This window comes from Papilio machaon, chromosome 1 (genome assembly GCF_912999745.1).
Source record: "Papilio machaon chromosome 1, ilPapMach1.1, whole genome shotgun sequence".
In the NCBI taxonomy this organism is placed as follows: domain Eukaryota; kingdom Metazoa; phylum Arthropoda; class Insecta; order Lepidoptera; family Papilionidae; genus Papilio; species Papilio machaon.
In genome coordinates, this window is record NC_059986.1 from 6,902,706 (window position 1) to 6,924,201 (window position 21,496).

General features: G+C 33.5%; 1 protein-coding gene across 3 annotated transcripts in view; it reads right to left on the reverse strand.

The window, feature by feature from the left end:
- The window catches only part of LOC106719977, a 136,702-nt gene extending 118,202 nt beyond the window's left edge, over positions 1–18,500 (reverse strand). For all 3 annotated transcript variants that reach the window (XM_014514474.2, XM_014514475.2, XM_014514473.2), the window contains exon 1: positions 17,911–18,500. The gene's annotated coding sequence lies outside the window, so the exon portion shown is untranslated. The remainder of the gene's footprint in view (positions 1–17,910) is intronic.
- Positions 18,501–21,496: the final 2,996 nt, after the last annotated feature.

Genomic DNA, 21,496 nt, shown 5'->3' on the forward strand with positions numbered 1-21,496 from the left:
TTAACTTTTTATATATTGTTATGATATGTGTGGTATTGAATCCTTCATCATCATACCCCAAAAGTTTATATTAATTAGAAAATACAAAGTTGCGATGTTTCGTATACTAAAACATAAACTTCCCAGACTCTTTTGATCACGCAACAAAAGTTTTACCGTAGATTGTTTAGTTCATACAATACTACGCAGCAGTTTGTAATTTAAATAGGACTCGTGTTAATTTCTGAATTAAATACGTTTGATTGTTTTAAAATGTTGTATAGTGTTAGTCACCAACAGCTGTTATAAGTCGTCTGGACCTGGAGATTAATACGACTTCATATTCACAGTAAAGTTCTTGCAATAATCTAATAAGTCTTATTTTTAATCTCATTGTCCTTTCTTTATCATATCATATACAAGCAACGTTATACATGCCAATCGGTTCATCAATATGAACATTTGGGAAACATACAATTTGAAAAAAACTTGAGAGGTGTCAAGGGACACCCGGATGGAACGAAGTTCCTTTCGATTAATTAGTGAAGGAACCAATGTTTATTCTATGAATAAAAAACTTAAGTCTTCACAAGAAGTACATTTTATTTCTATGAATTTTCGTTATGTGTTGTCACGTCGTTGCCATGGTGAAGTAGCGCATTCCTATTACCATCCTATAGCATTCCTATAACCATACCGTATTCGACGTTAACATACTTACTGTAGCAAAAAGTGTCGTGACAACTTTTCGTAAGAATTTTTTCCTTCTAGCCCCCTTTTACAAAGCGCGATAAGGAACTTCGTTCCAAAACTTCGTTCCAAAAAAGAATATATTTTACGGCGACTTTACATTAATAAAAATTAGGTTAATCTTATATTTGCATTTAGTCCTTGTTACCGTAAGTTTGTTTGTTTTAATTATACGGCGATAGCATTGAGAAGCGGGCATCGAACCAGCGCGCTCGCGGGTGGCTGGTACGTGACCTCCGCTCGCTGAACAACGGGGCCCTTTGTCATTCAGTCCACGGCCGCCTGCCCTTACACGTATGCAATTTCATACCTCGCATCAAATTATGATATCTTGAATTATGTTTATTCGGGTACCTAAATCGCATAGAGGGAAACGGTTTTAAATTTTTTACTGGCTTCATAAAGGAGGTTCTCAATTCGTTTGTTTTTTTTTATTTTTATGGTAGAATATTATTCGTCGTACTTTCTATTAGTCATAACTTTTTTATATCAATAAAACCGAATATTCCGAATGCAGTTCAGTCATCAGTTTTTAACGAACATATTGTTTCGTGAACAATTCATTCCAACGAAGATTACAGCAACACAAGGTGACGCCTTAATATAGGTTGTACCAAATACTAGTACAATAAACAGTATAAAACGTGCTGCATAGCATAAATAGAGTACGTCGACTCGATTTTAATCCTTTAAGCGATACATCGATGCGGAAGCAGTATGTCAGCAAGGACGCTTTACAGCGCTGGCAAAAATAGCGCTTTAAAAGCACAACAATGATGTCTGGTACGAGTATGATGTATGCAGTGATGTGATTAATAAACGTGCCGCGAGTGTCAGAGACGATTTGTATAAAGCCGCTGCTGCAGCGCTTTATTACTAATAACAGTGTGAAATTATTAACAGAATGATAGTGGCGATGAATCGATACGTTGAAGATCAAACCCGATTGTAAACATAAATCGAAAAATCTATTGCTTGTAAAGTTTTACAGTTATATAAATTTGATAACACTTTTACTGTTACTTATGTCACAAACCTAACTTTTTTATGTTATCACGTTTAAGAAGTTTTGTGTGCTGTTTTTTGTTATGTGAGCTGCTTAGATTTTTAGAAGATAACCTGCAAATATAATCCTAATTCAACAAGTTTTCATTAAAAGACCCAAGCAAGTCATTCGACACTAATATGATTGAAATATTAATCAAATTTTTAAATTATTAAAACTTCTGAAGACTTAGATTGTTAAACTATTTAGAAAATACTATTAAGATTAGCTTTGTTCTCTATTACAAATGAAAATCGCAGACTTTACATTTTATAGTTTTTTAATCTGGGAGAATAGACATCGCTAGGGAGCGCCATTAATTGCTATACAAGTTTCTATGTTTTTTTCCTCTTCTTACCTGTATGCAGCCAGTTTTATCCTATGGGATTTAATAATTATGAATTAAAAATTACTGTTTCACATCTAACTTTTAACATTGCCGAAAGACATTATTTTTGTCCTTCGAGTCAGATATAATGCAATAATTTATTTAAATGTATAAATAGTGTGCTGTTTACCGTGCCGTGTGTATTGTATGGTCAATCTTGAAGGATCTTAATGCGTTTCAGCTAAAACGGTCCAATCAATTGAAAGCTTTTAATAGAAATCTCAATGATCTCCAAACAAGCGCATGACGTAATTGCAAGTAGCAGACACCAACGTTATACGGAATTTTGTGATACTGTGATTAATTATAAACATAATAAAGCATTGGAATTTATTTTCTCATCTAAGTTCATTTAGTTTAATATCATAATTTAGATTACAACCAACATATCAGATTAATAGCAGCTGTTTTATAACATCTTTGCTTTTTTCGTTAGTATTATATATTCGAAACGAACTGTTGGCTTCCTTATCATAAATAGTTTGCAATATTCGCAGAATTCAATTTGAAAAAACCTCACGTTTTCCTCAGCGGGGGAAAGGTTGTGCCAAATGGTAATCGTGGCAGTTCAAGCGACGTACTCTAAAGCCGCGGGTTAAACGGCAATTTGTCAATCACAGCACTATTCCCTTTCATATTGTACTTTTAACAAACGACCTCGAATCAAAATGAAATGAAAGTTAATCGAAAAATCGGCGTCTAAATGAACTTTATTAACTGTAATAGGGCTTTATGCCATAAATGTATTTTTTATTCTGTTCATGTTTTTGTAAACTGCCAATTTAATATGATTCAGCAGTCGGCATTAGTCGGTTTATTTATAATTTAACCAGCAGTTTCCCGCGACTTGAATAGTGTACTTCCCAAAAGTGAAAGAATGTTTTAAAATCGGTTCAGTAGTGTCGGAGCCTACTCAACGCAGACAAACAATCAAATCTTTCCTCTTTAAAATATTAGTAAGATGAAGCTATATAATTGTCCACAATATACCAAATAATGTGATTTACATCATCTTAATGAGCTACTTTGATATAAAAATCTTACCCAACCATTACTGGAATTTAATAATATCGTGGAAAAATCTTGCAACATTTTCGTTCCACTCTTGTGCGCTGTCGATAGCTTTTATAACTGCATCTAGATGATAGATTGATGCTCCACTTTCCCGCGCCGCGCCGCTCACCAACTGCCTTAAAGATTGTTTTATACAAATTTTATTCATATCACGGGCACTTTATTATACACATACACGAACAATAAAAACTCTATTATGTATGTTAGACTTTTGCAGGTCTTGGGTTCGAATCCAGCAATGGGCCAGCGTGGTTTACTCTGACCTTGGCACCTCTAACGTATAGTGGGCTGATGATGAGTATAGATCTATATTCAATGTTATAATTATAAGCCAAAAAAATATTTTAAAAAAAACTTTAAATAGTTCTCTATTTCTTGATATCGGATATCTTTTGACGTTTCAATTGTAATTTATTTTAATAGATTTCGATACATTGAACAAATAAAGAATTACAGATGTTTTTCTTATATTTCAGCAAACCCGAACAACTTTCGTGTACCTACCTACTCGCAAATCTTGTAACCATTAAATTATCTTGATAACGACTACTATTGATTGTACTTGGCTAGTTCATACACGAATTCACAATAAAAAGTTACATTTGCTACATTAAATACTTTTAAGAAACTAGTCTAATCGTATTTTTTCGATTGAAGAAACACCAAAACTGGTAACGTCACCATACTATATAAAGTTTGTACTTTTAAGTTATTGAATACACTACAAGTCGCATGTATGAGATCATACTCTGTTTTAACCTTGTCACATATCACTGTAGCACTTTGAATAAAAAAATACTTGCAATGTATATGCTAAAAACTGTTCAATACTGTCAACAATGACGTAGGCGTCACGGACCTATTGATTCTTATTCAATGTTATTGTGAATGGAAAATTTAAGCTCTCCAGTCCGAGATAAACATTTATATTTAGAGTTTGTTATTTTAAGAGTTCCACTGCTGAAATAAATAAAGGTAATATTTAAAAAAAATGATTAAGTGAAATAAATGTACAATGGATTTTTGAATTACGTACATATTTTACCAAACATCATAATAAGTATAATATTGAACTTTTGTACAAGAACTTAATATAGCTAAGCTCCGTTATTACAATCATAGATCGTAGAATATTTTTTCTCGATAGGAAATCCTCGTGGATTGCTGTTCACTGCGAGGGCAATGGACGTTTACACTAGAATCCTTCTGGTATCACCCCATAGCGTTAACTGAAAGTTTTTTTCATTAAACCATATATATCCATTGAGATGTATCAAAAACATTGGCCAATAATTTAGATACCTAATTTCAAATTTAAAATTATAACTACTTTTAATTAATATGTTGAATTTTTGCAATCGTAATTACTTCTAATTTTGGATATGCCATCAATAATTGTTCTGTATACGCTGACTAAATTAAACGTGAACAGAAACGACCTCATCCTCTTAGTTAATAACAACACGATGTCGTTAAGACAAAAAGAGAGAAGAACGTGAATGAAAAAAACGAAATGTACGTAAGAAACAAGATCACAAACATACGTAATTATTAACGTACTCGTTTCTACGTAATTAAAACAACAAACGATTGTGGCAGACATATTACAGCTGGCAGGTTATTACCCGCTCCGGTAAAGCCGCGGCAAGGACCTGCCATGTTGTTTACGACTACAAATCATGTTTAACAAACCATACAGCCTTATTTTAAATATCATTTCATCTCATCTACGCATTGAAATATAAAAATGAAAGGATTTCTTACTAATTAACTTGTTTACATTTTAAAGATATCAGATGTCTTCAAACATGCCGTTTATTCCATTTGACCTTTTTCTTTAGACTCTGTCCGCACGGAGAGTTAAAGCAAGACATTTTTTTAATTTTATTTATTATAAAGGTTGAAATAATGATCAATTATAATTGTAGTTAAATGAACCATAAATATTGGCTTTAATTAACAAGAAAACTACCGAAACTTTTTACTACTTTTTGCTATATTACCAGTTTTTTGCAATATATTAGCAACTGGTAGTGCTACAAATCGAGCAATACATGTAATAAACAAGCGTCGTAACACATTTCCTGCTATCGGATCTTGTTTGGTTTCCGAGTTTAGTTTCGGTATCGGTTTCCGCGTTTCTATTTATTTATAAGACTGTTTTTTGTAATTGGTACTTTCTTTTGATGACTGACTCAATTACATTAATTCTAGATAAGATAAACAAAATGATGCCAAAAGAAATACAATCAGAATAAAACTAAATCATTTATCTACGATAATAACGAAGTTGTCTGTGCAAGATTTTACGATGACACACTAGATAACAGTTAGTTAATACATTAACATTATTTAAGATAAGAGTAATCATTTTTCAAAATCGGTACGGTATTAAAAAAAAATGGGACCCATCTGCAAGCACTTCCTTTCGATTAAATAATTTTTATCAAAATCGGTGCACCAGGGGCGGAGCTTCGCAGTAACACATAAAAAAATACAGTCGAGTTGATAACCTCCTATTTTTTGAAGTCGGCTAATAAAACGATGTTAACTGTGCAAATGCTAACATTATATGTTCGTTGGGCATTAGATTGTTTCTACTACCGCTAGTTCAATGACCTAAATACTGATTGCACATACCGTGCCATAGAAATAAGACGGAGAAAAAGTTTTGTGTACATTATGTATGTTTTTATTGCGTGTCCATAATAACGGACAATTTTAACTTTATCGTTTCTCACGGTTGCGTTCGCTAAAATATATATAACAGTAACTGTTGTGTAATTTTCAAGTGACACATGCGATTTCCTGAGAAATTAATTTTAATCGTCGATGAGAATACAAATCATTACAGTCAAAAATAAAAATATGACAGGACTCAATATTGACAACAAATGCAACATTAATTCCGTGATAAAACGACATTTAAGTAAATAAAAAATTAGGGTAGAGCAAAAATTTTTAAATCGAACAATCATTATATAGTATGCATAATAAAGCAGTTATTTATTTATTTATTTATTTATAGTTTATTGAGATTTAGAAGACAATCTATTTACTCCAACTTTAACGGTGGTAGACGCCAGCAACAACAACATCAGTTGCACGAATTGGCCGGCTCGGCCGGTGAAATACGACGACCACACAGAAGACAGGCGTGAAGTGGAAGCAATTCCGCGTTTCGTCTGATGAGTGTGGTGCAGGAGGCCTAATTATTAGTCCTCTTTCCATTCACAATCTTTTCATATTAGGAAAGGATGAGAAGGGGAAGTGGATTTGGCGGAAGAGGGGACGCATGGGAAGGGGAAATGTGCTCTTTCTGTGCGTCCCCACCTCCGTTGATTAAAGGTAGGCAACGCATCTGCATTTGCGGATGTCTATGGGCAACGGTAGCCTCGCTATTTCGGCGAATTCAGGTGACCGTTTGCTCGTTTGACACCTTTTCGTATAAAAAAAACGAGAGCGCGTGATCAACATAAACTCTTGCGTTAAAAATAGTTGGCTATATATATCTTTGCTACACAACATAACATGTATGGATACGTTATCAAAACTGGTATCCATAAATCATATAACACGTGCGTGTGACGATTACATTGAATAATTTAACGCTCATTACACGAGGCGACGGGTTGCGTTAGGCAATGAACATACGCGTGTTAACAATAGAGAGCCTGTATTGTACTCGATCATGGCAAAGGCAACACCTACTGCGGTGACTCAGCGAACATCTGGCGGTTGTTTTGCTTCACCGCACGAGTTGACTTATTCATCAACTTTCATCCGTAATGACTTTTGAATGATCCTATTCTAATATATTCACAGTTCTTTAATTAAAATACATGTGTTTACAAATATCAAAAGTAGATTTTAATGTTCAATATTCTAAAATGTTGTAATGTATAAATGTAATTTAAAAATAATTTAATTGGAATAATTACGATTTCTACTTAGACGTCGTATATCAAACCTTGCTCACAACACTATAGCACCATTATACAGTAGGAAGGAGGTTAAATATAGACAGCCCTATGAATAGTATAGTACAGAAAGCGAATAACGAATACGGAATCGATATAGAGCGGCTCTATTCACATATCGATATTAGATGAAAAGCTATGCATGATAAAGCACGCCGCCCTATGATAAAGATGGAAACGCGGAATGCCTTGTTATAAATAAATAGAAGGGAGTCTCTATTTCTATTCTGTTTTGATGTATAAATAGGATGTGGGAAACTTAAAGAGGAAATACGGCACGAGGAAAATTTGTCGTGCGGAAATGAGCGTCAGATTAAGGTAGGGGAAACCAGACGAAAGTATGTCAAATCGATTGGCAAAATATTAAAGGAGAAAATAATTTATGTATAAACAGACAAAAATGTGAAGAAAGATTATTATTAGAATGCAAAGTTAAACTTGAATTTGCTATTGGCAGCTAGTAAGTAAAAACTGCAATGTGTATGATGTGTAAAATTATTTTGCTCAAAAATAGATGTAAGTTACTTACCACTATTACTGTCCAATACAATTCCTCATAAAGAGCGTTTGGAAATGTTACTAATTTGATTACATTAATTTCCAAATAGGAAGACAAGGGTTACTTGAACTGTGGTTAGGAAGTGTCAAGTTGACTAATGTCCCAATGAAAACATCGGGAAACTGCTGAATAACAAGTATTCAGGAGCGGTCATTGCGGTAAAAGTTCAAAGAGTTTTAAGTGCAGCGGTGTGTCAAGTTGTACATCCATAGAGAGGAGAGCATTTAGAATTGGAACAAGACAAGCCCCCGTGTTATATGTGACTTTGTTTCCTAGAATTACACACCAACGGAGCATTGTTCTTGTAAGAAATTTGTAGAAGACTAGGGTATCTCGGGAAGACGTGAAAAACGACAGTGACGGGTGCGTCGCGGTCTCACGAACGCGTGAAATGTGGGCCGGAGCCGATTTGCCGTTCACCAGATCGATACTTGATACGCATGCCGCGCTCTGAATACTGCAGTGGCCGGATTAGTACATTTATCCACGCCACATATCACCAAGGATAAATTTACTAATGTTACATAGAAACAGCCTTGATACAGAGACAAAGAAATCTTAACCAGCTTGGCCTTGGAAAACCGTTCGTGGAACAAACAAACTCTAATTGATATTGAATGAAAAGTTTCATTAACCGTGTGTTTCTGAGACCAAAATCTCTGTATAAAACATATAGTTATCTATATATATAAAAGAAAGTTGTGTTAGTTACACTATTTATAACTCAAGAACGGCTGAATCGATTTGACTGAAAATTGGTGGGCAGGTAGCTTAGAACCAGGAAACGGACATAGGATAGTTTTTACCCCGTTTTCTATTTTTTATTCTGCGCGGACGGAGTCGCGGGTAAAAGCTAGTATTTGATAAAACACAGATAACAATATGTTTTGACCGAAGATTTCGGTATCAAAAACCCACGGTAGTCTACCCACCTTTATACAGAAAGTATCGTCTAACTTTTTTAATTACTTACCTTTTAGTCTTGCCTAGTAATTTTGTATATCATTTTGTAACTCTTTGTTTGCTTAGTTAAGGCTAAAACAAAACAAATGAAGGTAATAATCGAATCGCATTAACTGTCTTATTCATCTCCACTTCCACTTTAATAATAGTACGATATAAAGGATTAAAATAAACACTCGTATATTTTATCACAGCCACTAGCCTGTCGTCGCTTTTCGTAATGGGTTATATATTAAATGTTATTAAAACGTGATCTAAATTGAAGGCATTTTTATTATAGATTTACTGGGAATTAAATCACCAAGTTGTATACTAATGTTTACATTACTACATATAGTTAAATGTAACGAACATTTTTACGCAATGTGAGTTTTTATCCTTCAAATATAACGAGTTCTTAATCGGTACCTACACATTTTTCAAGTCAAAGATAAAAATACCGATTTAAGTAGTCTTTAAAAAGATTTAAACGAGCTTTTTCCATATTATAATATCATATAAAATATGTAACCTATACTTCTATATTTGAAGGCAAAAATGACCATGGTATTTTGCAAAATTTCACGCACAGGTCAACTAGTAACATTTAAAGTTGATCGATAAAGAGTGAAAGTTTAAGGTCATTTAAATTGTTATTGTTAGAATGGCGACACATGCTCTAAAACATTGACAAGGTTCATTCCTATATGACAAAGTATACGCTTTCACTTTCCAAACACTAACAACACAGTAATAGTAGAAACAGTTTTATTATACAAGTTAACAAAATCGTAGACATATAATGACCCGTACTATGACCGAATCGCATGTTTAAAAAGTATTTTCACTAAGAAACTACACACAAAGAAACATTTCGGCGTTCGGCGCGTAATATCCGTAATTAGAGATATATTTTTGTTCATGAGACGTTCGGTGAAATCTCAGAATGATTTGCGGCAGTCACGCGATCGCAAACATCAAGTTGACCAATTTATTTTTTTATTTTCAAATGAAGTTTGAAATGTTCGCTCGTTGGCCCCAAATTATAATTGTGTTTAGGTCCATAAAAGAAGTAAAATGTTTACGTAGCTTCCAATTTCCAAGTAATCGTCTTTCTAAATGTTTATTAAATGAGTATAATGAAATGGATGATCAGAACTTTCGTACTCATAGTCGACAACTCTGAGTGAAGCAGTAAAACTTTTTTTATACTATAACCCATAAGGCATAGCATGTTATTTAAACAAATTCATTATTTTTCAAATTGCCAACCTCACCAAGTGACAAATTCGAGCTTATTTTAACGGTCTTATTGGATACAATAATTCCGATTTAATGATCAACAATGAATCGAATCTACTTTCGATAATAAATAGATGCAGCGAGACCGCTAGTGCGCGGCCGTCACGCTCCGAGATCGTATCTGTAACGATCTAAGCCGATCCGGTTTGTACCACCATAAAATAATCGCTTTCACGTCTGTACCATTCAATCATTTATTTTACTCTTTTATGATTCAAATAAATTAATGAAAACTCATGACGATTTCATCGCGATTATTTTTTATATACCATACTTTCTTATTAGGTATGTTTAATGTCGCCAACTCTTGACTTGACTATTGCCTAATCACCCCTAACTTGGGGTAGGTTCCGAAATCCCCTGAAAATTAAAAGTCCATTACTGTATTCCTCTGGACCTCAAATAATTTCACTGAATACGCATCATATAGTTGAGATAGATACAATGCAATCGTTACTTAAAATCCAGTAAACCGTTTGAATGTTGTATTTACTTACAAAAGTTAAAACTTTGATGAAAATCGAATGGAGCAGTTAAAAAAATATAACATATTTTTCTAACCGAAACTATCTACGGTATTAATCTGTGATTCGTGTTTGAAAAACAACATAGAAATTAAAAAATTAAAACTTTGAATCGAATCACCAACATTCAATATCTGTGAAAAATTGCATATCGATCGTAAAGCACAAATTCGCGATCTCCAAATATATTATGCTTTTACGAATACTACGCCATAGTAAGTGATCTGTATTTTTTACATTTACATGTTTTCACGTTCATTATGTTGATAATTTTTTGAGAAACTGAAAACAGGCTACAAACTACACAAAAAACGTTTAAAATGAAAATGATGTATATTAAGTTTTAACCGTAATCGTTCAAGTTTTAACTTTTAAATTAACGTTGTTTTTGAAAAACAAAAGTGAAACAAACTGTTACAAAATAAACTGGGGCAAAATCCGCTGATTCAACAATTGTTTTATTTCGATCGATGTTTCTTTGTTTTTTTTTAAACAGTAAACGGCCCAGTTTGTTCTGAATCAAAGTATTACTAAATTTTGCAAATTGTTTTTGAATAACCTATATATGTACCTACTCAAGTAATGTAATGGGGGTTCACGATATCTCATTTCGTATTTTTCCACATAAATATATTGTTCGTAAAAATAATATGAAATTTAAATCAACTTTTAGATTTTTTTTCTGTATTAGGTAAAGAAAACTACAGTGTTTAAAGGTAGGCAACGCATCTGATCATAAGCTGCGGTCGATTCTCTATTTCGGCGAATTCAGATGGCCGCTTGCTCGTTTGCCACATCTTACTAATATGGTTTGATGGTTGGATGGATGGATGGATGTTTGTTTGAAGATATCTCCAGAACGGCTTAACGGATCTCGATGAAATTTGGCATAGATGTAGATCATAATCTGGAATAACACATAGGCTACTTATTATGTTTTTTTAATTGCACGCGGACGGAGTCGCGGGCGACAGCTAGTTATAATAAAAAAACAGTATCTGGCATTAATCAGTATGATAATTTGTTACTTCAGTTGTATAAAAAATTTAGCTAATGTTATTTTAGTCATGTGTTCAAAAATTATAAAAAGTAAGTTTTTTCCATCGAAGTCGTGAAGACTATGCCGTAATTATTCAAATGCGGCGACCGACCTTGTATTCGAAGCGCGCCTGTTCCGGTCCGGACTACACAATGTGAACTTAATTATACATACAATACTTAATAATGTTACACTTCTTACTTAACAAACATATTTTGTAAGTTTACTTCATAATCAAAATCAAAAAAAAAATCGTTTTAAAATAAATTTTTGCATATATCTATCTATTTTTAGACATAATTAGTTAAGATAATTTCGAGCGAAAGTTACCAAAACAAGTGTCAGATAGCTGCAGTGAGGGGTCGTAAGCGTTGATATTTCACTATGTCTAGTGTTGCGCCGATACACCAGCAGTGTTTATTTTCTCTCTAACACTATCTACCCAAAAGCATACGGTAAAGTGACCCGTACTGATTTATACAGAAGTGCAATAATAATAAAATTCATTAGGCTTTTCACAATACCCGTCTAAGAATATAAAGATAATAAGTCATATGTTCATGTCACATCTCATCTGTTCTCGGACAAGCAACAATAGAATAATCATATTATAAATGTATTATACAATTGTATGATTGAATATCCGAAAGGTATCTGCCTTACTGCGACGGATTAATAATAATAATGAATTCGACCTTCGTGCTCCGTAGAGAAACACGGAGGTACGTGAAAAGAATCGTGAATTTACTAATTAAACTTTGACCTATTATTATTAAGAACGAACGTTGAGGTGGACGACTTAAATAATAATTTTACGGTGGACAAGAAAGTATTTGACGGTAGAAGAATGCGTCGAAAGGTAAAAGGGGAAGAACGTTTGTTAAGGGTAAAAAGAAAGCGGGACCCCTTGAACTATAAATAATGAGATTTAGACGTCGGAGGTCTTCCTTTGTAGCGCACTTTTAATATTGAGATGTACAATCTTACTAACGTTAAATGTGTGCGAGTATTTATTTCTGTAACTATGAACATTTAACGTGACAAGTAACATAACATATAATTGAATAATTTACGTAATTTGTCGTGTGTGTTCGTCAGTTAACTGTAGTGCCTCGTGTATTTACTTTTCAAACAATTTTTTAAACGTTTTGTTTCCAGAAATTTTAGAATATTTTGTTTTTTACTTTTTTATTTGTCTATTTTTAAAGATTTTTTATTCTGGTATGTTGCAGAATAATGTTCTTATTAAAATATATTTGTTTTCAGAATGCATATGTCATTTATTGATAAAAATTTTACGTATGTTTGTTTATGTTGTATGTTTCTTTGTTGCTTAAATTCTCATCGTATATGCCTGAACTAAATTTAAAATCGACTATTGCTTGTTTCCCAGCTAATCTCATGAAAGTGTCAAGCTGACTTCACTATAGGACTAAAGTTAACTTTAAGAATATAATATAAAAGATGCTACAATATTATATCCGAATCAAAGTAGTTATTACAAGTCAATATGGCTTTTAACAACTTTAATTTATATGACATTTGTCACTGTTGTATACTTAATTAATTACTGAATCATAGATTGCTATATCTGTTTATAGTTGTCACAAGACTTTTGATAGCTTATATGTAAAGTTGGTCCAAAAATCGATAAAAAAAAACATAACCAACGATTTATGAAATATCATTGGAATTCCGGTTTCAGATATCTCATTTGACATTCAAAATAATTTAAATTAGCAGTTAAACGCGCTATTAATACTGTGACAACTTCTCCTTGTCTATTGAGTTTTCGTTTGCCACAATCGTCTAAAAGCGCGTGATATATCGATATTCATAATCTTTCACTTTTACTCTCCAAATCCGTACTTTCTCTTCGTCCGATTAAAAAGGAATGTACAGTCGAAACCAACGTGGGTGCGAATGACAGCGAATTACTGTATAGACATGTGGGTGTAGAAATCAAGGATTATGACCTTAAGAAACCAGACGACGTCAAATAATGTTTTGTCTCTTTTATTCTGGTTTTATATAAGCATTAATTGCACCTTTCTGTCAACGTAAAATAAGCGGGTTTTTCGTAATCAAAGTTCTAATCTCATTAATTTTTATAATAATCAGATTTTGCTTGCAATTCTAAAATTATTGTTTGCACTGGTGCAGTTCCTTTTGACAGAAGTTACAAGTTTATTTTGACAATTTTATTTTCAAACTCGTTATTCTCTGTTGTTATATTTTCGCTATAACGTATCGTAGGAATTGTCAACAATGCAAAAGCATCTTTCGCTAAAGATAACATAAAATCGATGGAACATAAATAGACGTTCCAAACTACGTTGCAGACGGACTCCAATCGATTCCACGATACAGATATTTAGGATGCCATAAAATAGTCGACGAATGTTCGTAATCTGGTCAGAAGTCGTAGTAAAATACATTAATACAGTCGAGGATGTTTATTTCCTACCCATTTCGATGAAATGTCATTTGTCGCTCACAAAGTAATTACGACAAAAACTTGTCATAACAAAGTTATACACGGTGCAGTGCTAAAATATACCTCTTCTAGTGTTAGTTTACACGATAACTGGTCCTAGTGGGAAGGGAATTTAATTCTTTTACTGTAAAGCCACAATTTGTACAGCATTGTTTTTTTAATTCAAATCAGTGCGAGATTTTAACATGGCCATTAAAATTTTGTTCAATTATCCTGCTAATGACCGAGCATATAATCTGCAAAAACCACAACAGCATCAAAATACAAATAAATATTTAAATTTTAATTAAATTTTTATATCAATTTAAATATCAAATGCTGACGTTTACTTCATTTTAATTTAATTACATAAGATACCGTCTAAACTTGTAGCCTAGGAGGGTAGACGGAGATTACTGATGTATGCATAAATGTATTAAAACAGATAAAGATCGCCATTTTCGCCTTTGATTAAGTTACAAATTCGGTTTTATTTTTCGAAAAAAATAATTCGAACCTATTGTCGTAAAACTTCCTTTGTTTAAAAAACCTTCTTATAAAAGTATTAACTAGATTGATATTTATTTTTAAAGACTTTATAAGTAAAAAAAAATGATTAAAATCAAACATCGATAAATAAAAGCAATGTCGAAAATAACATTATAAACGATGATCTAATCTTGCCACAGATGACAAATTACGTAAACAATTCAGTATCTGTATGCAGTGTACATAAACCAGTGCGAACGTGAAGGTATGCATAATAAATAAAAATCAACTGACTGACTGCAAATTTGTTCAAAGTGCATTTTTCATTGTAATATTGTATTTGCATACATTTATCATTGAAGCGTGATGTTACTTAGTGTTGCTATTTAAAGATATGAACGTTACGGTTGGTTTAGTACATGAAATTGTTGTAATTAACAAAACCTTTGGGAGTATTCACTAAAATGACTGTAGATAAGTTTTACGCGACTTATGAGTTTTTAGGGCTCCCTAATTCGGTTCCTCGGTTAGTGATATCATTCCTTGGATATGGTTCTGGTGGTTTTTATAGTAACAGTGTACAAAATGTATCATACTAATTAAAAAGACTTTTAAAAGCTAAGCGTGATAACATTTGTTTCTTAAAGTTTTATTTCAACGTATAGGTACTTACTATTATTACATGCGGTATGGTTATACCAGTAACATTTGAACGTATTTCAAATTAAACAAAATTTACTGCGCAGAAACTGCTCACATTTACAAAGTTTACAATCCGTGTATTTGCGGCGTTAGAATTGATGGCATCATTCTGACTCAGAGGCGATGTGCTTACGAGGCGGCAACGCATACCGCTTGCCGCACGCCGCACGCCTCGTCTGCTCCTGTTTACAAACAGACGCTTTTAACGTCTGTTGCGCAATTACTACCACTGATTTACAAAAATAAATCGTTAATTTCCACAGCACCTACTTAACACAAGTTAGCTTAACATCGCCAATTTACTCGTAATTTAATTTTACCTTATAAAACGCGCTCTAGTAAATGTCTTCTTGTATTCCTACCAAATTTATTCTAATTTCCCAAGAGGGTAATGATATCTTCGGGAGCTATTTCGGTTCTTGACACGGTTGGGAAGTGTCTCGAGACAGTGTAGTATTAAATTCCTTGTTTAACCTTTGGAATCGTTACGATCTAAATCGAATTTTACATTGCATACTTAATTGTTCACCTAATTGCAATAATTGTTATCGTTGCATATTATTGTAAGCGATCCTTTAATTACAATACGGTACGTTTAATAGTATGTATATATCTACTTATAGATGTAAAAGCTAGTCGGTGCCCGTCCGACGACCTCGAGCGACGCCATTGTGCGCGACTGGTGCTCATGAAATATGAACGGACGCCTGAAAGAACGTCCATCCCCTGACTCGTTTTGCCAAAGACCCTAACAAAAATTCACCCCATTTATTTCGACGATTCAGTGACATTAAAGAAACTGAGGATTGATTGACCCGAGTTAGGTTTTTTTCTCACACGTACTTCATAAAACCAGTCTCCATTGTACGATGTTCCCATAAAACTGGTCGATTAATATGAACCATATAATATCATTCGTGACTTTCAAACTTTGTTCTCCGTTATAAAAAAGCAGAATTTTGCAACTAGGTGAGTAAATTCTCAGTTTTTTTAATTCAAAAGACAAGCAGGCCTCTGGTTAAATTTCTTCTTTGCTTTTTATCTTAACTGTTGCTCGCAACCTCGTCAATGTGGAATAAAAAAAAAGTCAGCGTATCTTACTCTCGCAAACAACAACTACCGCATATGTAAAAAAATGGTTTATGGTTAAAAATAACGCAAATACATCTTTACATTTTTTTAAAATAATGGGGTAAACATGTGGCAGAAACACCGAGGTAATCACTGACGCCCATGGATATCCGGAATACTAGAGGAACTGCAGATGCGTTGTCGGCCTTTAATATATATAATATTACTATAGACACTCCAATTTTATTAACTGTACCTACAGATATTAAAAATAAAACCTAGCATTAACTAAGCAGGTAGTAATATTTCTTTATTCCCATCTTCCAATCTCTGTTAAGATATCTACAAAATTAACAAAAATCCCGAAAATGTATGGTCCCATGTATATTTTAAATATAAACATATTGAAGATTTTCATAAAACTCAACGGTAGATACCTATGTTAACGTTTGATTTTCATGGTCCTTTTGACCAATACTTGACGGAAAAAAACATTGCAATTCGCCTTGAAATATTCAGACACTGCATTTTCAACGAGCTTGTCCGCATCACAATGCAAGCAAAAAACTACAAAAAAAGCAAATGTTTATGAACTGCGTTGTCAAGTCATTAAGTCTTTTGCAAAATTTAAATCCTCCGCCTTTACGCACGGCGGAAACTACGCACAATGAAAAAGATTTATTTATGAACTAGTTTGTCATGAACAATGTTATTACTTTCCACTGGTTTTCGTCAACAAAAACATAATGTAAAGAATACGGTATCACCTTCTGTTTTAAATTACCTATGTAAAAAAAACTTATTCAAGACTTACGTTGGTCATATTTTTGTTTTTTTAATCAGTGGTGTTACAAGTCGACCCTTTTAACTTCCTGTTGAAAAATTAATGTAAAATAATTTTGTAAAATCCCTATTCAAAACAACTATTAATCAAATAAGATTATTGGGAAGCAAATGTTTCTTATTGGGAAAAAGTAACTATAAATCTGAATAATAATTTTAGTTATTATTCTAAACTGTTTAAGTTATTGACGGTTTTCAATTTCAATTCATCGATTTAGTAAAGAAACAAAAGAAATAATTTTGCCCCCTCCATAAACTTGTCAACCTCCCGAGTTTTGTTGTCAAGCCACTTCATCTTTAAAATTGTCTTGAATGGAACTGAACTAAACAGGCCGTTAGTCTAGTGGCTAGACAAGAAAGTAAATTGCCCAAATATTAATTAAAAACTAGATGTCGTCGCCGCGTCACAATGAAATCGTTTGCTTGAAATAAAATGTCCGCCTACCGCCGTTTTCTTATTGTGTGCTTCGATAAATATTTAAATTTTTATGAAAATAAATGCTTCATTCCTTTCCTTTTGTTTCTTAATAAGAGATTTATTTAAAAAAATATAAAATTTAAATAGTATAAAAATACAAACCACCAGAGATTTAGAATACCCACATTTTATCTGCAAATAACTTTTTAAACGTGTGAAGTGTGAAAAACCTTCACATAAACAGATTTGCAAAAGACTCAACACTTAACATTAAACATTAACATACAGATATCAATAAAACATTTTAAACAAGACAAATAAAAACTTACCCGTAAAAGAGAAGCCTAATGAAGAAGCCAAAAGAGAAGCCTCGGATATAAACAGGAGAATAGACAGCTTGTGATAAAAATTTGTAAGTGTTGTCACAGCGGACAGTTAACACAATGCATATTCCCAAGGTAAACAAAGATTACGTAAATTCAATCCCACGCACGCACCTCAACCGATCGATTCTCAAACTTTTGAATACGCCCACTTATAATTTTACAAGATCAGCCGCTGGACTCAGTCGAGCCGTTACAACACCGCATCCAAAGCACAACGATGTGTCGCTCCCCTGTGCCCTTGAAGCCGTACAGGTTATGTTATCGATAAAGCACAACACGCGCACTGACAGTTCGGACAAACAATCACTGAAGAAGTTACGAGCCGATCTCGTGGATTACTCTGAATGAAAATGGGATGTGTTTATAGTTTGTGAGTACCGGAGCGTGCGGTATGTTGTGAATTTGAAGCAATTCGTAAATTACAATAACGGAACATTCATCAAAACAACACTAGCGACCCTCGTGGCCGCAGGTCGGGCGCAGACTACGGCGCGAGTCGCGAGGACGCCGCCGAGCGTGTGGCGACTGAGCGGCCCCGCACTCCGCACCGGCCGGCGAGCCTGCCCCGAGCCCCGAGCCCCGTGCCCCGTGCGCGCGCCTCTCCATACATCGCATCAAACAACAAAACATTACGTTATCACTTTAATTCAATATTTCTTCTATCTAAACATTTGGATAAGTGAACAAACTCCATGCATGATGTCGTGGGAATATTCCATTTTCCTCACCTGGGAGGTCATCCAGGCGAGACAAAATGGAATCAGAAATTATATCACCTGCATCTAGTAATCTGGTTTAACAAAGCTGAACATTAGCCTGTCAACTTTCTAAGTAACGTCATATCCTGTGGGTGTACAGAAGTAAGTTACTAGTAAGTAGTAAGTAGCTTTATTAGGAAGGATCACATAAAATTCAAATATTATTAAAATTACCCAATCTATCAAAATGACTAGCCATTTATTATAGTAATAAAAAATATTGTTCAAATACCTTTCGTCTTTTATCACCAATTTTCAAATAACCTGTGCATATGCTCATAAAAAAACAATAGAATTTAGCACAATGTTTCCCTAATTCATCAATGTTAAAATATTTTTTATAAATTTCATTGTTATCATCTAAAGTTACGGATTATTTACATGAATAATGCAAGAATAAAACAATTCAATGTTTATAAATACTAAATAGTTAGTATATTAATTTTATGAATGTTGCTATTTTAAACTGTAAAAACAATTAATAGTTAAATTTTACGTCGTCGAAGTACTCACGTTATTTTATTACATTTCTTCGAAGTACAAACAGCACGATATTTACGGTCTTATTCAAATTCTAAATAATCTTTTAAGCATTCCTTATTTTGTATTGTCTCTGACTAGACGTAAAGTTTTTTTTCTCTAGCCCATAAATAATTTCTTGTGTCGAATGTACCGGTGATTCAAAAAAATATTTTATCCAATTTCCTTTGAATTGATCTTCGACTCTCATAATGTCATTTATGATTTTTATAGTAAATCTTTGAAGTTCTGATATAAAAGTTAGTAAGACAAAAGTTAGTTAGTAAACAAGTGCAACGAGTTAAAAGGTTCTCTGAGATATCCTAGGATCGAATTTTAATTTTTAAAAAAATCACCGATTAAATACATTGCAAGGTGCATGGCAATTTTTCTGGAACTAAAATCGCGAACGATGGCGACTGTACATTCAGAAATTCACAATAAATTTGTTTTGGTTTTCAATTAATATTAAAGAAAAGTATAACAGTTAAGCTGATGGTGATCGAAACGAATAAATGAAGGCAAATCTAATTAACGTAATTTGAAACTTCGGCAAACACATAAAGTAACTGAATCCAACACCCGAAATTATAATTGCACTCAGACAATCTAAGATGAGAACTCTTTCACAGTATTATTTTGTTTTGCTAAAGCTATTACAACAACTCCATTATTCAAGTGTCACTTGACGGAAGCGAGTTACATTTATCACGAAATATTCGTGACGTCTTTTATTCCAGAACGAATCTTCATATGAAGGTATTACAAAAGAAGAAAACCAGTATATAACAAATGATATTCGTATTTCAGTTACCAAAGAACTATGGAAGTTAAAGTTTGTACTTAATTTACGGAGACTGTAATAATAAATATAAATAAATTTAAACAATAATAAGCTTCAAAAAAGCTATCAATTAATTTGACAAAAAAATTGTTTGCTATATATACGAGATCCTTACAGTTCATTTAAAAATATTTTACTGGTCAGTGTGGTAACGAATGTAAATATTAATTTGTCAAGCTTTCCTAATTAGCACTGGTCCCAACCTTGATTCACTTAACAGCAATATTTGATGGGAGCCGCCGCCAAGCCGGGCGCAACTCATCTGCGGCTTATTTCCTGTACAGACATGGCTCAGACGTCCCACTTATTTACTATATACTCACCGAATAGTCTATACGCAGGTGAATTTATCAGTCACAGGTGAAATTATCAATATTACTAATTAAATCCTAAACGACTTGTCTAATTATCACAAGAAAATAGCGTTTTAAATCTGCTAAATTAATTAAATAATTTTCCACAACAACAATTTAAACCCTTATATTAGATTTAATTACAAATTTTCATGATATTTAAATTAAAAATATCGTATTAAATGTCATCGCATGTAAAATGCTTGAATAAATACAAGCGTGGGTGAAACGCTGACTGCTTTCACTGTACAGAAAATAAGTTGTTTCTAAACTGTTGTTAGTTGCATAGCATTGTGTGAGCGCATGACTCTCATTCATCTTAAACCTTTTCAGACGCTTGCTTTAATTCCGGGCGAGGCGCTAGTGCCGCGGCGCCGCCGTGCGGGGTACACGGGCCGGGGGAAAGGGGAGGGACATGGAAACGCTCATTTGCATTGCAGCTCGCAGTCCCCGCATTGCCGCGGACCCGGTATTTATCCAGTGTTATCCTGCCGCATAATAAGAGAACACCGCTTTGACTCGCAAACCCGCCGAGTCGCTATAAAACTATAATCCTTTGAAGGAAAAAACATGGAATCTCCTTAGAGAATACCGTTAATTAGCTAAAGTACACTAAACACACGAAAGAACGTTTTATATATTAATTACGCAGCTTTTGTTCTATCGCAGCACTTAGAAATGTGGTTTTTATAGCATTTTATTCTTAGTAATCAAAGTTATTTAATTATAAGAATAATTGAACTGCTTTCTATTTTTTTTAATAAGACAAGGGGGCAAATAAGCAATGGGAAACTTAAGCCAACGACGCCCCTGAACATCCGCAACACCAGAGGAACCACAGTTACGTTTGCTTGCCTGATGGAACTACGCTCGCTTCTTAAGGGAGCGTTTAGGAATCATCCTTCTATACGAAAGACAGGTGAAAGAGAGGGTGATGAAGTTAAAGCGCTTAATCTTTCCTAATAAACCGTAAGTCTAGACCGGCTGAAATGTTTAAATAATATAGAAATATTATATTATAATTTTGATTCTTGGAAAAAGACAAGGCCAGGTAA